Source organism: Spermophilus citellus, assembly GCF_964194105.1.
Source record: "Spermophilus citellus genome assembly, chromosome: 8".
NCBI classification, from domain to species: Eukaryota; Metazoa; Chordata; class Mammalia; order Rodentia; family Sciuridae; genus Spermophilus; species Spermophilus citellus.
In genome coordinates, this window is record NC_138189.1 from 29,898,359 (window position 1) to 29,908,841 (window position 10,483).

The window sequence follows — 10,483 nt, forward strand, 5'->3', positions numbered from 1 at the left end:
TCTTCTTTTGGTTGTTGATTTTGTTCTTTTGGATTTTTTTTTTTTAGCTAGTGTCCTTAGTTGGTGTTCCAGCTTTAGGATGCAGAGTCAGAGTAGTGAGAATAGTGTAGGGTCACAGGAGCCCAGCTCCTGCTACGAGTCGGCCCTCACTGACCATTACCAGGTGGTGAGGGAGCTTGGGGAGGGGGGCTTCAGCCGTGTGTTACTGGCCCGCCATCTCCTCACCGGGGCAGAGGTGGCAGTGAAAGTGGTGTACAAGACACAGAGGAAAGTGCCCGTCCTCTCCGAACCAGAGAGGTTGATGGCCCTGGATCACCTCAACGTGATCCAGCTCTTCCAGGTCATGGAGAGCCCGAGCACCGTCTACATGGTCATGGAGCACGCAGATGGGGGAGACCTGTGGCGCTACATCCTGGAAGTCGGTGGCCTGCAGGAGGATCAGGCCTGCCCGGTGTTCAGGCAGATCGTGCGCGCCGTGCGCCACTGCCACGACAGGGGCATCGTGCACCTGGACCTGAAGCCCGACAACGTGGTGGTGGACATCAGGGCCCGCAGCCTCAAGCTCATCGACTTCGGCCTGGGAGCCACCTTCACGCCTGGGCAGAAGCTCAATGGCTTCTGGGGCACTGTCCCATACCGTGCCCCTGAAATCGTGCAGCATCAAGAATAGGAGGGTCCCCCTGCGGACGTCTGGAGCCTAGGGGTCACCCTGTTTCTCATGCTCACTAGGAGACGCCCACTTAAGGCCAGGGCTGCCAAGCGCCTGCAGGACGTCCTCATGGAGGCCAGATACTACCTTCCCAGGTACCTTTCCCAGGACGCCTGCAGCCTCATCCAGCAGATGCTGAGGCTGGACCCCAGGCAGAGGGCCACCCTGGAGCAGGTAATGGAGTATCCATGGCTGAGCCAGGGCAGGGAACCCTTGCCGAGTCCTCGCAGAGACCCACACCCCAGACACCCAGACCCTGCCATCATGACCATCATGTTCGACATGGGTTACGACCCCTACCACGCCTGGGTGTCCCTGGACCAGCGAAAATACGACGAGGCCATGGCCACCTATCTTATCCTCCAGCACCAGAGAACCCAGGCGATGGCGGGGTGGGCGCTCCAGGCGAGGCCTGTGCGCAGAAGGGTGGTGAGGCCTCGCCCAGGCCCCAGGGATGCCCCCGGCCTGCGCCCCAGCAGGTGGTGCGCTAGCGAGCCTGCCCATCCAGTGCCCTGGGAGCACCAGCCGCCAGAGGAGGCCAGGCAGGCAGGGCACAGGGGCGCGGTCAGTGCCAGTGTGCCCGCCATCCCTCTGCGCTTCTTCCACGTGGGCACAGCCCCTCCCAGCCCAGCCTCCCGGGGTGACCCTGTGCCCCGTGGGCCCCAAGACCCCAGGCCCCGCCCATGGAGGGTCCTCTGCGGGTGTGTGGCAGAAGGCCCCAGCTCCTCCCAGGGGTCCTCAGGCCAATCCGCTGACAGCCTCCGGCAACTCTGCTGCTGCTTGCCCTGCTTCCGTGGACCCAGCTCCAGAGCGGCACCGGTGCAGGGAGGCCACGGGAGCCCTAGGTCCCAAAACAGAGTGGCCCCAGTGGACGCGCCCTGAGGAGGCACACGACCAAGGGACAGCTAGAAGACCCCGATCTCCGAGCAGCCTGACCTCAGAGTCGGCACCCGTCAGGAAGGGCACCGAAATAGCTGCAGCACTGAGGGACGCCCACTGGCCTGGGCTTCCCCACGCGGACTCCAACCAAGAGCCCGTCGGCCTCCACCACCACTCTCTGCCCCCACCTGCCACAGACACTAGAGACTCTTCCCTGGGACACTTCCCCTGCCCTGCTCTGCCCCAGCCTTCCTCCTGGGCTTCTGGGAAACCAGCGATGGTTCCTCATCAATTTCTGTTTCTCACACATTATATAATAAAATTGATGTTCCAAAGGCTTTTTTTTTTTTTTTTTTTGCTTTAAGATGGCACGTTTAAAAATAGAGGAGAAAATTTGAAAAGGAAAAACCAAAACCAGAGAGAGCCCTCAAAGCAAAAGCAGGAGCCCAGCAGCCTCCCATCCACGGCCTGGACCACTGGGCCTCCCTCTGCCATTCAGTGTGGTAGAGGCTCAGGGACCTGTCAGTGTAGATGGGGACTCACGTGCCTTGACCTCGTGTAGACAGAGATTCTCTCCTTGAGCCACTGTAGACTCGATTCTGTTTTAGCAGATTGCTTTGGCCACAAAGAATCCCTTTCCTGCTCTTCAGGCCCTCTCTGAAGGGTGGTTGGCAGGTGTTAAGAGGACTCCAAAGTGTCGTGTGGCATCACTTCCATAATCCATGGGCAGGGAAGCCAGAGGTGGGCCTGCCTGCAGCAGTGGCTGGGAATGGCAGCAGTGGCTGGGTGTGGTGAGCCGTTTCTTCGGACTGTGGTCACCATTACAAGATGGCGCTGGCTCCGCTGTGGTCTGTGACAAACAACTCCTTATTTGGGAGAGTTGGCACGTGATTTTTTAACACCCTATGAGAAAGCTCCACGTAGCAGCTTCGCATTGGGGCTTGGGATGCTTTATTAAGGCTGGGAGGGGCGTCCGAGAGGGAGAAGAAAAAACATCAGGGGCCTGAATAAACGGCTGAAAGAAGATTCCTGTTGTTGCGTCTTCCTTGCGGGCAAGGGGTCGCGACAAGTGGTGCCGAAACCCGGGAACCAGAACTTTCAGCCGTCAGGGGTGGTGCACCGGTTAGTCCCAGGTAAGTGGGATCCGCGACCAAAGCGGGGATAGTCCCAGTAAGTGGGATCCGCGATCAAAGCGGGGTCAGCTCCTCTACAAAGAAAGAGAGAGCTTTATATTTTATTGCAGCTGCACTGTGTACTTTCACTTTTGTTTTCTGTGTTTCTTTTGTTGCTGTCATGGGTGCCGCATCTTCAAGTCCGCTTCTTCTGGCCCTAGACGGCCTGTTACGTTCCAAGGGCCTGGAAGTGAAACATAGTACTTTACAAAGATTTTTACAGAAGATGGATATTGCTGCACCATGGTTTGCATTTTCGGGCAGTCTTACTATACCTAGTTGGGATAAATTAGGCAAAGATCTTGACTTTGCTTCTGAGCAGGGCATATTAGAGGGCGGGGTGATACCCCTTTGGAAAATGGTCCGTAGTTGCCTCACAGATGGCAGATGTCAGGAAGCACTTACTAAAGGACAGGAAGTTCTAGAACAATTACATGAGGAGAAATCGGAGACGGCAGGAAGTGAGGTATCTCGGGAGGATGGAAGTGTGCGGAGCGTGAAACAGGGGAAGAGACGATTGTATCCAGATCTCAGTGCGCTGCGCACACCCCCATGTGAAAGTGGGTCAGAGGAAGAGGAGGATGAGGAGGAGGAGCTTGGGAGGCTGTCTCGCCAGCTAGGGAGTCTAGCTATAGGAGAAGGGAACAAAAATAAACAGGAGCTCAAGAAATGTGATCCTCCGGATCCACCGCCGTATGGCGGGGGTGTTTCGGGGAGAGCTTTCCATGCTCAAACATGGAGGGCTGTTAACGCTGAGATGGGTCTTGCTTATCCAGTTTTTCAGGATGATAATAGGGGAAGATTCCATGAGCCTTTAGATTTCAAAATTGTGAAGACTCTGGCGGAGTCTGTGCGCACTTATGGGGTGGATGCCGCCTTCACACTAACTCAGGTGGAGAGTCTGTCTAGATACTGTATGACTCCCTCTGATTGGGCTAGCCTTGTTCGGGCTTGTGTTTCCCCAGGTAAATATTTGGACTGGAGAGCATTTGTGCTAGAGGGCGCAATAGAGCAGGCCGCCCAAAACCATGCGGCGGGACACCCTCATTGGGATAAGGACATGCTTTTGGGGCAAGGTAGATTTGCTAATTAACAGACGGGATTCCCTCTTGAGGTATATGATCAAATTAATAACATTTGCATTCGGGCATGGAAGTCACTTCCAAATAGAGGAGAGGTATCTGGTAATTTGACTAAGATTATACAAGGCCCTACAGAACCCTTTTCAGACTTTGTAGCAAGGATGGTGGACGCCGCTGGAAAGATTTTTGGGGATCCTGATAGAGCCATGCCCCTTGTCAAGCAATTGGTCTTTGAGCAATGCACCAAGGAATGTAAAGCAGCAATCGCTCCTTATAAGAACAAAGGCATAGAAGCATGGATGAAGGTGTGTAGAGAGATTGGAGGACCTTTAACTAATGCAGGTCTTGCAGCTGCTGTCCTTCGGATTGCAAAAGGGGGCGGTCCTGCCGCCGGAACATGCTTCCATTGTGGTCAACCCGGTCATGTTAGACGTGAATGTCCCAAAAAAGACAATTCCAAAAAAGACAATTTTACTGGACCTTCTCACGGTGGCCTTTCCAATGGCCTTCGTCTACCGGGGTTGTGTCCAAGATGCAAAAAGGGGAAGCATTGGGCAAGAGAGTGTAGATCAGTGAGGGACATCCATGGACAGCCTATTTCAGCTGGGCCAAAAAACGGCCGACGGGGCCCTCGACCCCAGGGCCCACAAATATATGGGGCAGTGGAGAATGTCACACCCGAACCCGAGACATGGCCATCTCTACGCCATCCCATGAAACGCGGAGAGCCACTACAGGTGCTGCGGGATTGGACCTCTGTTCCACCTCCAGACTCGTATTAACACCTAAGATGGGAGTCCAATTGGTGGAAACTGAGTTTACAGGGCCTCTACCACCTGGCGCTGTAGGTTTGCTAATTGGACATGCATCCTCTATTTTACAAGGTCTTCATGTTTTCCCCGGAGTCATAAGTCCTGATACTGTAGGGATAATAAAGGTTATGGTGGAAGCTCCAAGGGGCATTGTGTCCATCTCCCCAGGGGATCGGATTGCTCAATTGCTAATTTTGCCTAGCTTACATAATCACTTCCCTGCTGATTCAAGGTCACGGACAGGGAATGAGATTGGTACCACCGGAGGGAATTGTGCCTATTTGTCACTAGATATGAGCAATCGCCCCACTTTGGAATTAAGCATAGAAGGTAAATCTATTGTGGGATTACTGGATACCGGAGCAGACCGTAGTATTATAGCACTTAGGGACTGGTCTAAGGGATGGCCAGTGCAGACTTCTGATCAATCCTTGAGAGGACTTGGATATGCCCAGGCCCCTCAGATCAGCTGTAGACATCTAGTCTGGAAGGATCCAGAAGGACATAATGGTACCTTTCAGCCTTATGTACTTGATTTACCTATCTCTCTATGGGGCCGTGATCTGATGAAAGACATGGGGTTCACTCTTAGTAATGACTATTCCCCAGTGTCTCAACGGATTATGCAAAATATGGGGTATAGGCCAGGTCTAGGACTAGGAAAACATTTACAGGGACGTAAGCATCCTGTACAAGGTCATCAAAAGCTTGACAGATTTGGTCTGGGTTTTTCCTAGGGGCCGCTGGGGCTCAAATACCCATAACATGGCTCACCGAGGAGCCTGTTTGGGTGCCTCAGTGGCCTCTTCCCTCGGTTAAATTGGCAGCAGCTCATGCTCTAGTTAAAGAACAACTTGACTTGGGTCACATCCAGCCTTCTACTTCTCCATGGAATACTCCCATATTTGTCATTAAGAAAAAATCAGGGAAGTGGCGCCTACTGCATGATCTACGAGCAGTTAATGCTCAAATGCAACTTATGGGGCCCATTCAAAGAGGGCTGCCTCTGCTCTCCTCGGTTCCTCAGGGTTGGCACATTATTGTTATTGACATTAAAGACTGTTTCTTTTCTATTCCTTTGCATCCTAAAGACTCGCAGCGTTTTGCCTTCACCCTTCCCTCGTGTAACCACGAGGAACCAGATCAAAGGTTTGAGTGGGTAGTGTTGCCGCAGGGAATGGCTAATAGTCCCACGATGTGTCAGATGTATGTGGGGAAGACACTCGCACCTCTCAGACAAAAGTATTCCTCCATCAAGATCATTCATTATATGGATGATGTATTATTGGCTGCTAAATCAGAGCAGACAGTTCATGAGGCCTATAAAGACCTAGTGAAGTTGTTAGCTCAATATGGACTGCATATCGCACCTGAAAAGATTCAAACAGGGGATTCTATTAAGTATTTGGGAGCAACAATTGGGTGTGACAAATTACGACCACAGAAAATCACCATACGAGCTCAGGATCTCCAAACTCTAAATGATTTTCAAAAACTGCTGGGAGATATTAATTGGATACGAGGATATTTACATATTTCTAATGTTATGCTACAGCCTTTGTATGCTACTCTTAGGGGTGATCCAGATCTTACTTCCCCTCGTAGCCTCACCAAAGAGGCTAGAGCGGCCCTTATGACAGTAGAAGAAGCTATACAACATGCTACTTTATGCAGGCTCCAGAGTGATAAACCTTTCCAGTTATGTGTGCTTGCCACTATGCGGCAGCCTACTGGAGTACTGTGGCAAGATGGACCTTTGCTATGGATTCACCCACATGTATCCCCAGGAAAATCCTTAGAATATTATCCTGATGCTGTTGCAGCATTAGCACTTAAAGGGATTCAACAAAGCATTCAATTTTTCGGACAATCACCTTCTTCTCTTATTATACCCTACACTAAAGCTCAACTTAGTGTCTTGTGTGCTACTCTAGATAACTGGGCTATTCTATGTTGCTCGTTTCAAGGGGATATTGATAATCATTACCCTTCTCATCCGTTACTCCATTTTGTTAAAGAACATCCTATCATTTTCCCTAAAGTAACTTCATCCAGTCCCATTCCGGGGGCTGTTAACATTTTTACTGATGGTTCCAAGTCTGGAATGGGAGCTTATGTAATTAATGATTCTCCCCCTGTCCAGCATCAATTTGCTCCTGGAAATCCACAATGGGTAGAACTACAAATTGTTATTGAGGTTTTTAAACAGTGTTCTTTTCCTTTTAATCTCATTTCGGACTCCATCTATGTGGTGCAAGCACTACAAATCCTGGAGGCTGTGGGAGCTATTAGTGATGCCCGTAATGTATCTGCTTACTTTAATCAGCTTCAACAGCTTATCCGTGGCCGCACTGCTCCTTTTTATCCAGTGCACATCCGGGCTCACACCTCTCTTCCTGGTCCGTTATCGCAGGGTAATGCCTGTGCGGACTCAGCCACTAGAGGTCAGTTGATCTGTTTGGCTTCCTCCTTAGAGGAGGCTAAATTGTTTCACCAAAATTTTCATGTTAATGCTTTAACACTGCGCAGGCGTTTTTCTATTTCAAGAGCAGATGCTCGGCAGATAGTATTACACTGTCCCCATTGTGTCACATTTCTTCATCCCCCTACTTATGGAGTGAACCCACGGGGATTGAAGCCATTGGTTGTCTGGCAAATGGATGTGACACACATACCTGACTTTGGTAGCCTCAAGTATGTCCATGTTTCTGTTGATACGTACTCTGGAATTATTCATGCTTCTGCTTTATCGGGAGAAAAGGCACGTAATGTCATTACTCATTGCCTGGAGGCCTGGGCGGCGTGGGGTGCACCTACGTCCCTTAAGACTGATAATGGACCTGCTTATACTGGAAGACAATTTACATCTTTTTGTTCTACTATGGGAGTGCAACTTACTCATGGTTTGCCTTACAATCCTCAAGGGCAAGGCATTGTTGAGCGTGCTCATCGCACCTTAAAGGAAACTTTACATAAACAAAAGGGGGGAATAGGTGCTGAACATACTCCTAAAGAACGCCTGTCCTTAGCTCTCTTTACCATTAATTTTTTGAATTTGGATATTCATGATCGCTCTGCGGCCGATAGACATGTGTCCCCTCAGCCCTCTGTGATTGGCTATGTTAAGTGGAAAGATGTTCTTACGGGCCAATGGAACGGCCCCGACCCCGTGCTGACATGGGCACGAGGATCTGTATGTGTTTTTCCCCAGGATCGCACGGAACCGTTGTGGGTCCCTGAACGCCTGACAAGAAGAGTCTTGACGTCGGCTAACCAGCAACAGGAAATACCACAGCAATCCCGTGATGAGGATCTTCATTCTGCTAAGTGCTCTGGCTCTGGTGCTGATGCCGATGACACAGATGACACCAATGCAGTGGTGGGCAGTGGCACGGGCTTGGCCAATGCCAATGCCGGTTCATGGTAATTCTAGTGTCCTCCCCACTCTTTTCTCTACCTCATGTGAGATGTCTGCTCCCTGTGCCTCTCCTAGAGGGGACGTGGATAGCATTTTTAATCAATCTCAAGTTAATCTCACAGGAGTTTTTTGTTTCAGCCTTGGGAACACTCATTGTATTAGTCTTAAGACCAAGAATTTGACTAACTGGGAGGACCCATTGCGGTCCAGTCAGGTTTCAGGGAGCATTCTCAGTGCTGTGCTGAGCCAAGTAGTCTCAAGGGAACAAACAGGCTCAGGAACCCCCGCAAATAGCTCTGCTTTAAACATAACTACCTTGGCTATTATCTCCGAGGTACTAATCCCAGTGCCTCCTTCTTCTAATAGTCTTTATAATGCCACCCATTTTAAGGCCTCTCCTTACTGTACCCCTAATCTTGGTTTCCCCCCAACATTTACGCCTTGTCAGGATCATTCTTGGGAGCAACGTCAAGTTGCTAAAGGTTTCTCCCTTTCCCCCTCTCTTAAGAGGTCTGTTTATAACTTTAACAACAGTGTCAACTCCTCTACAGGAGTGGGTTGGTCCTGGTTTCAATGGCTGATCTCCAATGAAAAGGGGGCTTCAGCTGATATTTCTGCACTGGCTCAATTGCTGGGAGCCAAAAGTTGGCTGGCTAATGTTTCTGGCACTGTTAGGGAGAGTGAACGAGGTAAAAGACTCACATCTGTTTCGTTCAACTCTCTGTTATATAATGCCGCATTGCCCCCTGCAATGGTCTGTGTCCAATCCCCGTTCTTACTCCTTTTGGCTAATGACACCTCGTCAGGGGTGCTGGATTGTTCTAATGTTACCTGTCTCTTATCTGAGTGTTGGGATGGTTCTTGGACTGTAGCGGTGGTTATGAAAATTCCAACTTTTGTCCCAATCCCAGTCACTGCGGACCCTGACAAATTCCCCATTGTTGAGCTACTTAGAGTCCGCAGGGATTTTGGAATCACAGCTGCTATAGTGACAGCCGTGGCGGTATCTGCTGCTGCAGCGGTCACGGCCGGAGTGGCCATGGCCAGTCAAGTGCAGACTGCTGCCACCATTAATCAAGTTGTTCAACAAACTTCCACCATACTTGAATCCCAGAATACAATTAATCAACATATTTTGTCAGGGATTTTAGCTGCCAACCAAAGAATAGATTTACTCCAAGCTCAGGTAGAAGAATTGGCTGATTTGGTGCTTTTGGGCTGTGTTGACCAACGTGCACATTTATGTATAACCTCTGTCAGATTTAATGATTCCAGGAATGCCTCCCGTATCATTGGCGAATACTTGGCCGGAAATTGGTCCATGGCAGCGGAAGACATGATCCAGTCTCAACTAACCCAGATAGCTGTCTTGAACAGTACCCACGTCGATCCCGTAACTTTGGGTCAATTCACCGATTGGATATCCTCTGCCTTTTCCTTTTTTAAAGAGTGGGTGGGGGTAGGCATTTTTGGTGCAATGTGTTGCTTCGGTATGGTTCTCTGCTTGTGGTTTCTCTGTCGCCTCAAGGCCCGCAATGCTCACGATAAAGCTATGATCATACAAGCTCTTGCAGCTTTAGAAAATGGCAACTCACCTCAAGTTTGGCTTGCGCAAATTAAACAGTAAATCTTTGACATGGTCGTCGCACCCCAAGTCTTACGGACATTGCACTGGGATCGACATGTCTTTCCTTGTTATTCTCTTAGTGTTGGAAAGCCCTTGCACTCTGCCGGCTTTCCTACCATTGCACGCAGATGGGTTTCCACACTAGTGCTTTTCTATCGCCTTAAGACCCGTGCCTTTCTTTTAGGGTGTTACCAACTTGTTTGTCGTCGTATTTCTATACAGCCACAGTTCAGCCTTAGCTATCCCCCTTCGTCCACCATCGTCACGATACAGGATGCGAGGCAAGGCACTGCACTTGAGTGATCCTTGAAGTGGACCTCAAGGAGAGCATGTCCTATTGTATGCGGGTTAGACGCGTCCACGCCCCGTCCCACGGAGAAAAGCGTCGGCTGATATGGCCTCAGATCTGGGGAAGGCGCCTCCTTGGGGCTGAGCCATACTATGCAGCCACTTCTGCACAGTGGGATAGGACCTCTACTCTCTCCTGTGTTGTTCTTAGAAAACAAAAGGGGGAACTGTGGTGAGCCGTTTCTTCGGACTGTGGTCACCATTACAAGATGGCGCTGGCTCCGCTGTGGTCTGTGACAAACAACTCCTTATTTGGGAGAGTTGGCACGTGATTTTTTAACACCCTATGAGAAAGCTCCACGTAGCAGCTTCGCATTGGGGCTTGGGATGCTTTATTAAGGCTGGGAGGGGCGTCCGAGAGGGAGAAGAAAAAACATCAGGGGCCTGAATAAACGGCTGAAAGAAGATTCCTGTTGTTGCGTCTTCCTTGCGGGCA

At 50.3% G+C, this 10,483-nt stretch overlaps 1 long non-coding RNA gene and 1 pseudogene across 2 annotated transcripts; both read left to right on the forward strand.

The window, feature by feature from the left end:
* Window positions 1-301: 301 nt before the first annotated feature.
* Window positions 302-1,591, forward strand: LOC308654627 (sperm motility kinase 2B-like; annotated as a pseudogene). Its single transcript has one exon. The product of its transcript is annotated as a sperm motility kinase 2B-like (transcript).
* Window positions 1,592-2,591: 1,000 nt separating this feature from the next.
* LOC308654916 lies at window positions 2,592-9,424 on the forward strand. Its single transcript, XR_014023344.1, has 3 exons — window positions 2,592-2,721; window positions 7,866-8,033; window positions 9,348-9,424. It is a non-coding gene; the product is annotated as an uncharacterized lncRNA (long non-coding RNA).
* The last annotated feature ends 1,059 nt before the right edge of the window (window positions 9,425-10,483 follow it).